The 16,154-nt window shown below is 33.9% G+C and overlaps 1 pseudogene; it reads right to left on the reverse strand.

Moving 5' to 3' along the window:
* Positions 1-3,789: 3,789 nt before the first annotated feature.
* LOC145093555 (protein S40-4 pseudogene) lies at positions 3,790-4,635 on the reverse strand (annotated as a pseudogene).
* Positions 4,636-16,154: the final 11,519 nt, after the last annotated feature.

The raw sequence follows: 16,154 nt of genomic DNA on the forward strand, positions 1-16,154 counted from the left end.
TGACTTCATGCCTATTGATAAACCTTGGTGACGATGTGACTTCGTGCCTATTGTATAAATCTTGGCGACTATGGAGTTAGCGCTTGTTGAGTAAACCTTGGTGACTATGGAGTTAGCGCTTGTTGAGTAAACCTTGGTGACTATGGAGTTAGCGCCAGATAGCTATGAATTTAGTATCTGATGGATAAACTTTTGGCAGGAATGGGCTTCGTGCCAATTCCTTAGGTAAATCCTTAGGAACGAATGAATGAAGGATAGTTGGTCCTTAGGGTAAACCCTTGAGAAAATAAAAGGAGATATGGTGATGGGTATTTGGGTTGATTGTTTGATAATTGAATATAATAAATGTATTATTGTGGGTTGAAAATCCTATGTGCTCACCAGGCTTGCAAGCCTGACCCATTCAGTTTTCTTTGCATTACAGGCAATGACACAAGAGTATAAGTTGGTGGACTTGACGAGAGATTTTGGATTATAGATCAGTAGTTATAAACAACTGTTGTAAGATCTATTTTATATTGTTTATGATTTTGGTTTGTATCGGAACATGACATCCCGAGATTTTGTTATTTAATGAAAATACATTTATTTAATAAATGCTTTAATAAATTTTATTTTATCATATTTTATTTTGGGAACAAATTTCGCAACTCTTTTAATCAAAGGATTACTCTGATTTTATAAAACAAAGCATAAACAAATTGGTCTTTTCTGACCGTGAAATTGGGGATGTCACAACTTGTTCGGCCGACTACCGAGTATTGAGTACTCGGGGAATACTCGGATTCAGACATTCATGTAGAAATATTTTTAAAGAACTTATATATGTCAAAATCATAAGTTAAAATCTTAAGTTGATTGAAATATATAACAGCATTAAATACATGTGACTACACAAAAACTGAAAAACACATAATGATATCACTTCGTGAACAGTTACTGAAAATTTAAGTATATATATATATATATATATATATATGTATATATATATATATATATATATATATATATATATATATATATATATATATATATATATATATATATATATATATATATATAAGGTTATAACCCGTGCAAACCACCGTCAATATATTTAAAATTTCTGTATAAATAAAAAATATTAAATGTAAACAAAAACCAAGATATTGTCGATTGTAAGTAGTTATGAATTAATTTGTTGAGCAAAATAAACATAATAATGTTATTAGGATAAGATTTTGTATTTTCAAAATTTGGATTGAATTTGATTTGTTACTAAAAAAAGGAAATAATAAAAATCATAGAAAAATGATATGTGTCAAAGAGACATTCTACAAAACTTACATGTGTCATTTTTAGGTTTCATTTATTAGATAAGCTATATATATATATATATATATATATATATATATATATATATATATATATATATATATATATATATAGTAATAATCACATGTGTGTGTTAAATAATAAATCCGTAAGTATACTATACATATTAATCACCAAGTTGATTGAGTTTTATAATACTACTCAGTTCAGTGTAGGGTCGATCGAGGAGTACTCGAGATTCTCTAACTCGCCTCAGTAAGGGGCCGATCGGCCAACTCAACGAGTTTTACAACACTGATTCCAACATAAACAATTTTTTTAAAGAGAATTTACAATACTTAAAGAAAAAAGGTTTGATGACATAATCATGACCCTTATGACAAATTTATAAATAAAAAATTAATTACAATAATGGTCATATAAGTTGTTTATATCAAGTTTCTAAAAAGCTCAACATGGCGCGTCATGGCTCCAAGGCTTTTATGTGCCGCCAAACTTTACCAAAACGCCGTCTTGACTCATATAAATAATAGTTGAAACTACATATAAAAATATGAATTATATACAAAATTGCCGCCTTAAGTCACGCCTTACAAACGACATGACTCACCAAGGCTCGAAAAAGCTTGAGGCTTAACATTGCCGCCAAGTCACGCCTTACGTTATTTAGAACCTTGGTTTATATAGATATGAAAAAAGTCTTAATATTGTCTTATATTTTTTTGTGCCAAATTTTATAACATATTATTTAATATAATATCATTCATTTATTCGGAAAAAAAATATTTTTACCTAATTTTATTTGATTTATTGAAAATATAAAATAAAAAGTTTGAAATTTTTATTAAAATCAAAGTTTATTATATGTTAAATTTTTGTATCGCTAATTACAATGTTTAGATATAACTTTACGACTAAAATTTGTTTGTTTTTATCAAATATCATTTTTATTTTTATTTTTTTATACAATCATACATAAAAGTTGATTTAAATTTGTTAATTATCTATAATAAAGTTATAAAATTATTGAAAAACTCATTTATTTATTTTTTAAAATCAATTTAATTAGATTTTAGTTTATTTTAATAGTCTATAAATGTTAAAAAACAAAAAATATTCTTTTTTTCTATAGATGTTTGATCCATCTCTTCTACTCTAAACATCTAAAGATACGATCTACATAACATTTTGTTTAAAAAAATCAAACACTAAAATATTTATGTATTTGGCAATAACCTAAGGTAAAAAATCTGTTATACCCCTCTTTATTTTATTTTTTTATTTTTCTTCATTAAATTTTAGTTCAGAAAAAAGAAAAGAAAATAAAAATAAAAATATCCCAACCCAATCCCCATTTCCTTTTCTTACCGTTCTTTTTCTTCTCCACCACACCTACAATAATTTGCAGGGTACCATCTATCTGGCTTTTCTATCTAAATCATTATTTTTTATTCCAAACAACAATTGGCGTCGTTTCTAGTTTGCACACGTTTTATTTATTTTTTTGTGTGTGTTTCAGTGAGTGTTCTTCCTTAATTCATGATAATTCATTTGATCTGGTTTGCTTCAAACTCACATATAGTACACAGTACACACAGTTTTTTGTTCACTGATTTCCGTTTGTGTGATTTTGGAAAATAGGAGATGCATCCTCTTACTGGCTCTAACGTAACCATTTGAATAATTTTCAGTGAAAACGAGGAACAATTTCTTCTATTTATAAACACAAATCTGTGAAAACACAAACAATTTCCTCCATTTTTTTGTCGATACACTTTATAAATACATCTATCTACGTAGAAATCGAATGATTGTTGATGTACCTGTAGGATTACGTTTTAAAGGATACTGAAGAACAAATGAAACTAACAAATATCAGGGATTCCATATTTTATGTTAGCTCAAAAGCCATTTATGTAAATTTTAAAAACCACAGGGACCATTTCGTACAAGTTTAAAACCCACTTGGACTATTTTGTATCAAAAAATCAGGAGACATTAAAGTTGTACTAAAATTGTGATTTTATTAAATGACACGTACCTTTTTTTTTTTTTTTTTTTTTTTTTTTTTTTTTTTATATATAAAGACATAAAGTTTATCATAATAATGTAATATGTTCTCATTTAACAAACCGATCACTCTACATTATAAAACGACCACCATATTTATAACTGATTAGTTTTGAATTACAAAATGACTTTTAAAAACCTTAAAGAAACCAAGGTTTGTTGCTTTCTCATGAATAAACAAATAAATCTACGATCATGTTGTATTAAAATGGATAAGAATATGATCAAAATTGAATTAGTCAATAGTCAACCAATAGTTTGAACAGGACTATGTCAATAGTGAACACGTAATTTCAAAGTCAATATGTTTACACCAACAATAACAACCCAACAATCACAAAACATTTCAATTTTGTTACCAATTGCAAAACTCAAAAGTGTTGATACAATGAAAAAACGACAAAATCATCAAATGATATTTCCTCATTTCAGTCTCAAAATTTGCAGATTGCATTTGAAGCTACATATTACTCCGTGTTACGTAAAAAAATTGCTCATAGAATCACAGGTAAATCTAAAATCAGATCATAACAAAAGAATATATTCATGGTGGATCTAAGAGTATAGTAGTAGGCATAAGAAGAAAGGAAGGAGCAATTACTAGTTGGTTGATTGTGTAGGCAAAATTTTGGATCATCAAACATCCGTAGTCCGTAGATCCTTCATTTTCAATCTTCAAATCCGATTTTCTTCCATACCGCGTTACGAACCCTACTCAGATCCCTCCCTTTCAAAGTCCTACCAATTCCTTCATGTACAGAAAGCGATGCGATTCTTCCCCTCGCTAAATACTCATGCGGCGGAATCCGGTCCTCGTCGCCGTACAGATCATCATCAAAATCATCATCGTCGCCGAGTGTCCTACGGCTTTCCCTGAGTTCATCCTTCAGTATCATTGACCAATCAGGAACATCAACCGGCAGCGACAACGCTGTTCCTCTAACATCGCCTCCTCGCTTCTCCGTCGCCGGTACCGACTTCTTCGAGATTCGAGAACCTGTTACCGACTTATGAAAGTCCGGCGACGACGAGACGTTCCAGACGTCGAATTCGTTGAACTCGAACCTCAAATCCGTCGCCGTAGGACCTTCTCTTTCGCCGGAGAAGCAGAGGTAGTTTCCTCTACCTAAGTAGCTCCTCGATGTCGCCATTAAAATCAAATGAACTTTCTCTCTCAAAAATTAGGTTAGATTTAGCTCTGTGTTTGAAAGTCCTATCAATTGATCACTTTTGTTCGTATTTATAGACTTTCTCTCTCTCTCTCTCTCTGCAAATGATTTCTTTTATTTATTTAAAATTCCATGCAACTTCGTTGCAGTTTAAATATATATTTTCACGCGGAAAATCAATATATATATATATATATATATATATATATATATATATATATATATATATATATATATATATATATATATATATATATATAATTTCACATTACTAGATTATATATTTTTTATGATTTTTATAAAATAACAAGATATATTATATCTAATCATGTAAATGTAAATACAGACAAATAAGCGAAAAATGTGCAATATCTATAGTGAACGAAATACATTATGATCATTATATTGACTTTAACTCGATATAATACATAAACATTGTTGTCTTTATTATTTAATAGTTTATAGTTTACATATGTATAGTTGTATACAGTTGAAGCATTTAATAATTTGTTCAAAATTATTTGCAAGACAAGTTGTTTTTTTGTTTGCACATACATATATCAATTATTAAGCTACAACGACATAATTAGAAATTTGAAAAAAAATAAATTAAATCTATTTCCTAATTCAAATATATCTGTGAATGATTATGAGGTGAGCCAGTTGTATGTGTCTCGCATCTTATATCTCTGTTATTTTAGTTCCTAACCCATTTTAATTTAATTAGTTATTAACACATATTTTTACAAACCAACTGCTGATTCTTAAATAATATTTAATAATTCCAAATATATATATATATATATATATATATATATATATATATATATATAATGAATATTCGTTTCGACGTTCAAATTTGTGATTGTTTTAGAGGCGAATGCTAATAATAGATCATGAAAAAGTTATTCATGGAGCTTGTACAAACTTTTTATGAGAAAATATATAAAAGTTGTTATATTTAAAACACATTATGATGTAACAAATGTTTTTAATAAACCATGCAACTTTGAATTATCTCAATTCAACCATTTTACCTTCTACAACAAGTTTTTTTAGAGAGGTGGGTATGGACAACGGCGTTATTGAGTGTTATTGCATGTTATAACACTTGAACACCGCCCCCCTTTCCCGTTATTAGGTGTTATGAGACTACGCGTTATTCCCCGTTACCACCATAACACGTTATAACGTGTTTTTCTAATAACGTGGTGTAAGCGTTGCCCACACCTACCAGTCTTATAAGATTGTCCACAAAAATATAATAAACTTTATATAATTTATCCAAAATCACCTCATAAAAAGCAATGCCACGTGTTTGATGTATAGTTTTTGAGATGTTATTTTTTAATTTATTTTATATATCTAAAAATTAACAATTACTTTTAACAAATATTTATAAACAAAATCTAAAACTATAGCTTTAAGCCACCAACTAACATTTTTCAATTAACAGCTATTTTTGTTAAAAACTTAAAATATAAAAACTGCATGATGGAAAAAATATATGACAACTGTGTAAAAAAATATTGTTGTTCTTCTTGTAATTTACCATTATTTTTCAGCTGTGTAAATTCTTAGAAAAAAACAAATAAAAAATTGTGGGAAATTTAAAATGGAGAATAAAATATCAAGTTATTTTTTTTTTTACATTTCATGTTTATATAATAAGAAACGAGATAAGACAAAAGAACCGTACATCCTTGTATTTTTCTTGATTTTAACCAAGAGAGAAGGGGGTGAATTTCAGAGTTTTGTCGTGACGTGGGGGATAAATGCACGATAAATGATAAATCTTGGGATGTTCAGCTGGTGCGTGGATCACTGTAAGCTCCCTAGTCACTAATGCTGATGGTGACGCGATTATGACACGTGTATAGTCACTCATCAAAACTTGTGGTGGAGCCGATAGGATGCATTTGGAAGAGCCACGTGAAGTGGAGCCTGTGGGGTGTTGTGTAGTGTAGCGCGTTTTGTCCATGACAGCTCACGTAACCATGGTCCCTCATTTTTGGCGCTGTCTATGTAAAACGCGACACATGTACAAATATTTACTGAGGTCATGTATTTTGGATGTATCCTAAGTTAGATTTCCTTTTTTTTTTTTTTTTTTTAAGAGAAAGTAAATGTAACCAATATCATTTATTTTGTTGTAAAATAGTTACTTTGTGATAAATGAGTAATCATACACTTTACATGTGAAATCCACTATTTCTGTAGATTACCTTTTGTATTACCTCCACCAAAACATATTAAAACACAATTATTTTGATTGTATGATTATTTTTCTATATACTATGAGACTGTTATACATATGGTGCGAGATTGATCGATTTTTGAAGATTTTTTTTGTTATGAGGATTTTAAAATTTTATTTCACAGAAAAAAGAGTTTTATAGTGTAAAATTAACTGGTATTTTGAGATATTGTGAAATTGTGAATAGATTTTTTGGAAGAAAAAAATGGTGAAAATATGAGAAAAATCATTAAAAAATATCTTAAATTATGGGACTGAACCAATAGTGAATTTCGTAAGTAATAGTCATTGCAAAATTATGGTTATTTTAATGAATTGAAAAAAGAGAGGTTATTTTAGATAGATTATATTTGGAAATCTAGAAAAATCTTTGAAATTTGGCTCTACTAATGTAAAAGTTATTATAGATTTTATTTTGTAATTTAGTCTAAAAACCGATAAACACTTGCAAAAAAACATTTGTTTCCGGCTAATGTTGGTTTTCAGAGAATTTTTAAAAAATTTAAGGACTTTTTTGAAAATAAACAATCAAATATGGCTTTTTTGTTAATAGAGTTAAAGTTAATTGATTTTTTTGAATTTTTTTCTTTTTTATATATATACTAAATTAATTTGAAGAAAACTTATATCGATTTATTAAAAAACTCAAAATAAATATACCCTCTACATCATTTTCACAACAAAAACTCATTTTATTTATCCAAAATATATCACTTTTGGATTTTTTTTATAGAACAATGTTATATGTAACAAATTATTGAAATCTTCTTAAATTATATATGATAACTATAATAATTAAGATACCATTTATATCATATATAGATTGTATTTAATTTATGTGTTATAGAATAATTTTAACTTAATTTTGTCACATCTAAAATAATAAAAACTCACTAAATTGTCATTCTTTACACGAACGTTTTTATAGACTACATGTTACCTTCATTATTGATTATTCAAGTCTTAAGTGTAAAATGAAACAACTTAGGTGTAAAGAACGACAATTTAGTGAATTTTATTTTTTAAGAAGTGACCAAATTAAACTAATGTTGTTCTATAACACATAAATTAAATACAATTTATATATGATATAGATAATGTCTTAATAATTTTAGTTATCATATATACAGAAGATTTCGCTGATTTGTCGTATGTAGCATTGTTCAATAACATAGAAACAAAAACCAAAAATGATAAATTATCATTATTGTGGTTTTTGGTAAATAAAAATGAGTTATTTTAATGAAAATAATGTAGATGATATCTTTATTTTGAGTTTTTTAATTAATAAATATAAGTTTTCTTCAAATTAATTTAATATATATAAAAAGTTTTTTTTTTTAAATCCTTAAACTTTAACTTTATTAACAAAAAAGTCATATCTGATTGTTTATTTTCAGAAAAGTCCTTTAGATTTTCATAAAATTCTCAGAAACCGGCATTAACCGGGAACAATTGTATTTTTGTAAGTGTTTACCGATTTTTTGGACTAAATTGCAAAATAATAATAATAATAATAATAAATCAATCAATCTAGGATGGATTTTGCATGAATAGAGCAAAACTTCTGGGAATTTACCACAGATTTCCTACTATATTTCATTTTTTTTCTCATTTTTTTTGTTTATTTGATCTTAGTTATAATAAAATATGTTATCAATCCATCTATATACTTTCAAATTGTTCTAAAATATCATATCTATCTAATCTCTTGAAAATTTCGTAAAGAGTTCTATGTGCAAACAAAACAAAAGAAAATCAATTTACTTCGGTTTGATTTGATAAATTTTGGAGTGTTGTTAGTGTTCATATATAATAAATAACCTTAATTAATCTTGAATACAAATCTTTGATGTTGATTAGACACAGCAGGTGACCCTTGACACTTAAAGTTTTAAACCACTCCAAAAAACAATCATTTTTTAATCCAACTAAATAACTTACACTTAAGAAAGATATCGGGTGGTCTATATCACTTTGCAAATTGCTTTCGGTTTCAATTGGTTTACGCAAGGTTTGTTAGCTTGGACGGTTGAAATAGTTTTAAATGTTCCTTTCTCCCATTAATCCCCCAAAGAGTTTAAACACACAAACAAAATCGTTTAAAAGGAAAGTATAGATAAAACTCAAAGTCAAATAGACTAGTTAATGGTAATCTAAATCTAAATATTAATATAATTAATAGTCTAGTATCTCCCGCAATGCGGATATATGCTGAAATTGCTATGGAATTCGTCAAATAAAATATGCAGTAAAAGTGTAGAACCTGGGTGAACACACCGCCAATTTGATATTGAATCGGGCATACGGAGGACATGAACTTCACCCTTGGCAATTTTTTCCAAACAAAATGAATATCCATACCATATCAATATTTTGGTGTGCTTGTGTTGAATTGGATTGTTCGATAAGTAAACGACACCAATATTGTCTCAAAAAACCATAACTGCTTGGTAATGGGGTATCGTTGGCGACCCCATAATATTTAGCTTCCTTACGTGACCTTGGTAATGCAAGTTGTCGTTTTGAGTAGTACGAAACAAGATTGCTACCAACATAGACACAATATCCAAATGTAGATCTTCGTGTATCTAGGCATCCTTCTCGATCTGCGTCTGTATATATCCAACTAACCTAGATGCAAACAATTTTGATAAATGAAGCTTATACGGGAGTGTGCCATGTACATACCGAATAATTTGTTTAAGCGCCTTAATGTGCGAAGTGTAAGGGTTATGCATGTAAGCAAACTTGGTGAACCACATACGAAATATGGAGTCTTGTAAACAAGAGATATTGAATGGGCACCATAAAGACTTCTATAATTGTCATACCGAGATATAAGTCGTCGAATGCACTACTTAACATTAAGTTTGTGTCAATGGATGTGTGAGACAGTTTGCAAGAAATTGTACTTGCATGTTCAATTATATCGTTGGCATACTAAGTTTGATGTAAGAACAAGCTTGTGGAGAGTTGGTTTACCATGACACCCAAGAAGTAACCAAGCGGTCCAAGATCTTTAATAGCGAATTCGCTTGCAAAAAGTGTCATGAATGAAGATAGTAACAATTAGGTAGATATGGTGGGTATAATGTCGTCCATATATACGTAAAAGACAACTCAGTTATGATAAATGATAAGTGAGTGATCACTTTGATTGTGAATGAAACCATTTTTTGTGACAATCTGCAAAACCTTTACACCATGCTCATAAATTCAGGTTTTATCCAATAAACTTACTATTGAAGTAAATAAACATGATTTGATTGTGTGTTGTCCCGAAATCCTAAAGGTTTGTGCATATACACGGTTGCATTTAACTTTTCATGAAAAAAAACATTTTAACATCTAGTTGTGGATTAGCCAAGACTTGGAAAGTGTTAAGGACTAGACAGTTCATATTGTGGTTGGTTTAACCACCAAACTAACCATTTCCATAAAATATATCCCTATTTACTAGGATTGCTCATTGCCTACAAGCAGTGCCTTATAGCGTGAAAAGGAGCCTTATTAATTCATATTATGTTGAAAGATCCACATTGAACAGATTATATGCATATATGATTGTTTTACATTATGTGGTATGGGAGAGATGGTGGAGGAAGTGTGGATATTGAAGGAAATTTTTGGTTTGGAGGTACCCGACATGCTACAAGTTTGAATAGTTTGCTTGTGTATTTGTTGGGTCGTGGGAAGTGGTTATGGTATGTTTGGTCAGTATGGGGATGTAGGTTGGGGTAGGTTTTATTTTTGGCATGAAATTTTGATAGAAACGGATGAAGAAATCTCAAGAGAAGGTTGTAGGAGTGGGGTGTAGATTTTTTTTCGAATGATGGAAAAATACGGAAAAGTACGAAGTTGGTGTAGGTTGAGGCTGGTGAAACGTGTTTGGAATAAGGTTTTCGTGATGGGTTAGCAATCCGTGATGGTTATAGTTAGGCCTAATCAGGGTGCAAATTGATGTTGTTGAGAAGACAGTGATTTGTAGGTATGATATGGGCTAGAAGTGGACTATAGATTAGTTGCAGGTATTTGATGATTTATGTAGCAAGGGTAATTGTTTTTGGGAAGAATTTTGTAGGTGTTGGGTTGTCATTGAAATTTAGTGGCAAAAAGAAAGAATGCTTCATCGAATATGATGTTGAGACAAATAATTATTTATTAGTGGGCTGTAACATCCCAAAATACCGATAAAAATTTTCATTTTAAAATATCGAGTCATACAATCAATCCGGAAGAAGCCATCAAGGGATGCGGTGCAGTCAAGTCGGCCCTTCCCTGTTGAAACATCCCAAAAATACAGTCCAAAAATTTCATTTTAAATCATTAAGAAAACCGTAGTCATCAAACATCATATAAAAATCATAAGTCTTGTATGTCAAAATATCATAAACATTTGTCAAATATATCATAGTATAAGCATCCCAGGCTTAAACAAATGGTGTGTGCACTGTAATCATCCAGAGCTCTTCCCCTTGCTACCGGAAGTACCTGAAACCAAACTGAAAACTGTAAGCACGAAGCTTAATGAATCTCCCCAAAATCAAAGTATAGCAATCTACTTCCATGAAAATGGCAATAACTCTTACATGAACCCATTAAGACCTTTAAGATGGCAACTTTCTGGTTCTAGAACTCAAATAACACAGAGAGTGGCAACTCTAGGTTCCAAAAACGACATGGACACAATGGACTTCATCCATGGGACCAAAAGAGTCCATAAACTCATCCTAAAAGAGATGTAAAAGAATAACCATCAAGCTTAAAACTTTATACCTCAAATGAGAGCCAAAAGTTGGTGTAGTTCTTGATCTAAAAGCTCTATCTTCTCCAACAAGTCTTCAAGAGTGAACGCCTTCTTCAAAAGCACCAAAATGCTCTACTAATGGCCTTCCAAGGTCCAAAATCACTCAAGTATGGATTAGAGTTTTGTAGTAGCTCTTTTAGGGTGAAAATGGAGGCTGGTCTTAAGGCATAATGTTCCTTATATAGTGTCATACCCTAAAATCTACGGTTTAGTCTGAAGGGAGTACGCCCACGTACCTCTTAGTACGCCTAACGTACTCACAAACCACCCGCGACCATCTTCACTTTATACGTTGGGCGTAACCCAGCTTACACTTGGCGTTCCCAACCGGACACGTGCATGCATCCCTTGCATGCAAGGGACTTATTTGCCAAACATTTCCATTAGGGGCTAAATCTGCCAAAACCTTCAAAGTACTATAACTTCTTCGTTCCAAGTTCATTTCCCACGAACTTTATATCCACAAAATAGTGACAAGAAGGCCTACCCATCTAACAACTCATAGTCACCTAAAAACTTCCCTAACAAGAACCCAACCTCCCTAGAAGACCGAGATGTCAAATTACGTGTATGCCTTTGGCATTCGAAGACACAATCAATCACTTAGATCACGTATACCCTAATATCCACATCCAAAATGGGCCAAATCCTTCCTTTCCAAAGGACCTAACCTTATGATCATTGATGATTGGGCCGCAACCCCTGGCAACGAAGCACTTTCAAAACCAGGTGTTACTGCTCACCCCCACTTAAACTCGTTTTTGTCCTCGAAATTTTTCCTTACTAACACCCCGTATTCCTATAATGATATGAGAAATGTCACCGATGATTCTATACGTGAGACCATCTTCTTAAGACAACCAAAAACCAATCGAACTTCCAGCTTCAACAACTCATTTCTGCCTTTCCAGAGTCCGAACCCATGTTGGATTGATGGTTCGTCCCCCTGAAAGACTGCCCACGCATAAACATCTACAGGACAATCTTACTTAACAAAAGGCTCAAATAATCCTTCGAGTAGAAGATTCATCCTGCAATGGTTAAACTCAGACGAGAGCTGTGCAACAGGGTCAAATCAAATTACTCTGAGATTATTTAATCCAACTGTAAGTGTCTTTGCTCCTTCGATCCGCAAGCTACCCTACGGACAAGAACCCTCATAATCACTACTTCTTCCCGAACATACCGATGCCTCTTATCTATCTTCCGAAGGAACCGGGACCTCCAAGGTCCAAACTTATATGTCAACTATCTGGAATACCGGATTCCCACCCGGTTGTTGAGCCAATGAACACTCTCTTAGTCTCTCTCCGGGACTTTTGAAGAAAACTTCGGCTATCGAAACTGCCCTATTCACCTTGCCATTCATGACTCTATAAATCCTAGGATCCCTGATCCCATACCTTGACCCAACGGTCACTGCCAGGTCCTACCTGCACTGCTATAAGCACACGGGCCATGCCACGGGTCCCACCAAAACTGTATCACGGAGCGGCCTTGCCCGCAGGTCCCACCTATCTAGGGCTACATAGGCCCAACTCCACCTTAATTTCCCACTACCTATCCCTTCTTGATTCCAATACTGCAGTGGCCTTTCCATAATCCTACAAACTGACCCACCCTGGTCTAGCTTATCTGAATGAATTTGTGAATGTTACGGCTCGCTCCGCAATCTAAAAACACTTTACCACACTATCTCACCGTATGAAGAGTGCTACGGCTGCCCCGCAGTCGTACTATCCTTTCCGTGCTATATGGCTGTTGGTAAATGCTACAATTATCCCACAGTATTACAACACTTTCTACGCTACTCAACCGCTGACCATGGTCTTACCGCTGATTACCAATCCCAACATATCCAAAATCGAGTACTCGCACAATCTGACATCCTGACTGAACTCGCGTCCTGTCGGGAATTCCCAGCCTGATTCCCAAACACCATCTATCACACTAAGAAGACGCGAACCCAACGTTGGGAAGTTTCCCAAACTCCCAACCCACCTACTCCTCGACCCAAATAGCCACTTGGGTCGTCTTCCTCCCCATCGGAAATGCGAACTCATCCTGGTTTCACATATACTTCTGTTCCTAGATACCTGAATGATTCTCCCCCACTTTGATTCAACTAACATCTTACAGCACACAAGATCGGAAGGATTCCCAATCCTTCTTACCATCCAATGATCAATCTGCTGAAAAACACCGCTTCCACTGTTAGTGTTCCAAAACTAACTGACACTAAAGCAATACAACTCTTGAAGGATAACGGAACACCTCCCAAGTTCCAATCAAACTTGCTATAGCTACCGCATCCTGAGGACCAACTATATAAGGAGACAACCTCATACTACTACTCTAAGACTCATGGTATGAAGATGGCATATAACTCGAACATAAGCCGGAGGTACAACCCCAAGATACAATTACTCATACGGATGCGAGGCAATAGCAATAAAATCATAAATAAAAACTGATAGGAAAGTAAAGGATACGCACCTGTAACATCGTAAGTTGCTCGTGCCTCCTCTGTAGTCAACTGGAAAGCCCTGCTCCTCGCCGCATGTGTCTCTGCGCAGCCCTAACGGCCGTCGGTGATCCTCAATATCGCAGGGGTGGGTGCCAACACCTTTCCTACTGCAACCAAACTCAGACATTGGGCCTTCTTGTGGCCCCGCTGACTGCAAGGAAAGCAGATCAGGTCTGATCTTTGGGTGGTGGTAGCAGTATAATCCTTGTTATAATGACCGATCCGACCACACTTGAAGTGACCAGAATCACCACCACTGCCACTCCTACACGCACCCTCGTGTGTCCTGCCGCACTTTCCACAGCGGCTACGATCATGATGACCCCTCAATATAGAATCCGATACCTTAGGCCTCTTGCCCGACCCCGCAGATGTTTGGACCCCATATCGCTTCTTCGTCCTCTCTTCCTATAAGCCGATCTCCCTTTCCCTGGCTTGAACGATCATATCCTCTAGCGTCTTGCATCTGGACTGGCTCACAAACTATCTGATGTCGCTCCTCAGTATCTTGTGGTATCGATCCTTCTTCATCTCCTTGTCTGCCACATACTGCGGAACAAGATGGGCCCTCTCCCAGAACTTAGCGGTGATCTCTGTGACCGTCTCTGTAGTCTGCTGGAGGTCCTGGAACTCCTGTTCCAACTACTACACCTCAATCACTGGTGCAAACTCGGCCCTGAACCTAGCCGAGAAGTCACTCCAAGACATCGCATCAATACCAGCATCATATCCAATAGCATGTCTGACCTCCTCCCACCAATCATGTGCTCTGTCTTTTAGAAGACAGGAGGCGAGTCGGACCTTGTCCCCCTCGGGACACTAGCTAGTACGAAAAGCGTTGGAGACATATGCCAACCACTGATTGCTAGCAATGTGTGACAACCCGAAATTTCCATTTGTACGAACATCATCTATTCAATAGAAGCTAGTTCAGTTTCAGTGATTTTCAAGCTTTTCCGAACAAGTTTGTGTACATTAGGGTTTATGTTTTAGAGGATATCAGGAGAGTGGATGCTCCTGGTTTTGTGAAAATTGGGCATTCCAAGTTTCATACTGTTACAGTCCAACGTCAGGAATAAAAATATTTTCTGCCAAAATATTCCAGGACTATAAATAGTTTTCTGAATTAAATTAATTCATTATTCACAATTCCAAATAGAGAAAAGCCATATTCTCTCTGACGGATCTTCGGGTTTTCATCCCAGATTGTGAGTCTACTTTTCTATATGTGTTTCAATACTTGTTTAATGCTTATTAACAACAATAACATGTTTAGATTACAAGATCCGGGAGTTTAGCGCCCAAGATCGTTCTTGGGGAGTAAACTCCAAAAATGGAACATTATGGCTTCCTAGTCCCGATTCCTTGTTAGACAATGATCTTTATAGGCCAAAAAGCATCCAAGAAACACAAGTTCTAGGAGTTTACGGCCAAGGAACTCCCTTGGGCCGTAAACCCCTTTTCTAGGGCAATTAGTGCCCTAAACTCCCCCTAATGCTTAAGGACCTTTACCCTAAATTGCTTGTGCTTATTTTAGGCATCAAAAGACATCAAAATCATAAGTTTCTAGGAGTTTACGGCCAAGGAACTCCCTTGGGCCGTAAACCCCTTTTCAAGGGCTTAAGTGCCCTAAAACTTTCCCCAAATGCTTAAGGACTTTAACTACTAGTACTTGTGCTTGTTTAGAACACCAAAATCTCATCAAAATCACAAGTTAGTAGGAGTTTACGGCCAAGAACTCCTCTTGGGCCGTAAACCCCTTTTTGTGGGACAAAAATCATTCCAAGCAACCCTTAAGCCTTTAGCCAATTTACCTTGCACCCTTGGGACTAGAATGGAGAGTAGAACACATCTAAACCACTCCTTGAAAGGAGTTTACGGCCAAGGAACATGGCTTGGGCCGTAAACTCCAAATGAAGGCACCAAAGTGTGTCTCTTGTCCCCATTAGCCTTAGATAAATTCATGAAAGCAATCCTTGTTGTTTAAGTGCTTCAAATCAATTAAAA

Source organism: Lactuca serriola, chromosome 1 (assembly GCF_051521515.1).
Source record: "Lactuca serriola cultivar US96UC23 chromosome 1, Lser_US96UC23_V15, whole genome shotgun sequence".
NCBI lineage: Eukaryota > Viridiplantae > Streptophyta > Magnoliopsida > Asterales > Asteraceae > Lactuca > Lactuca serriola.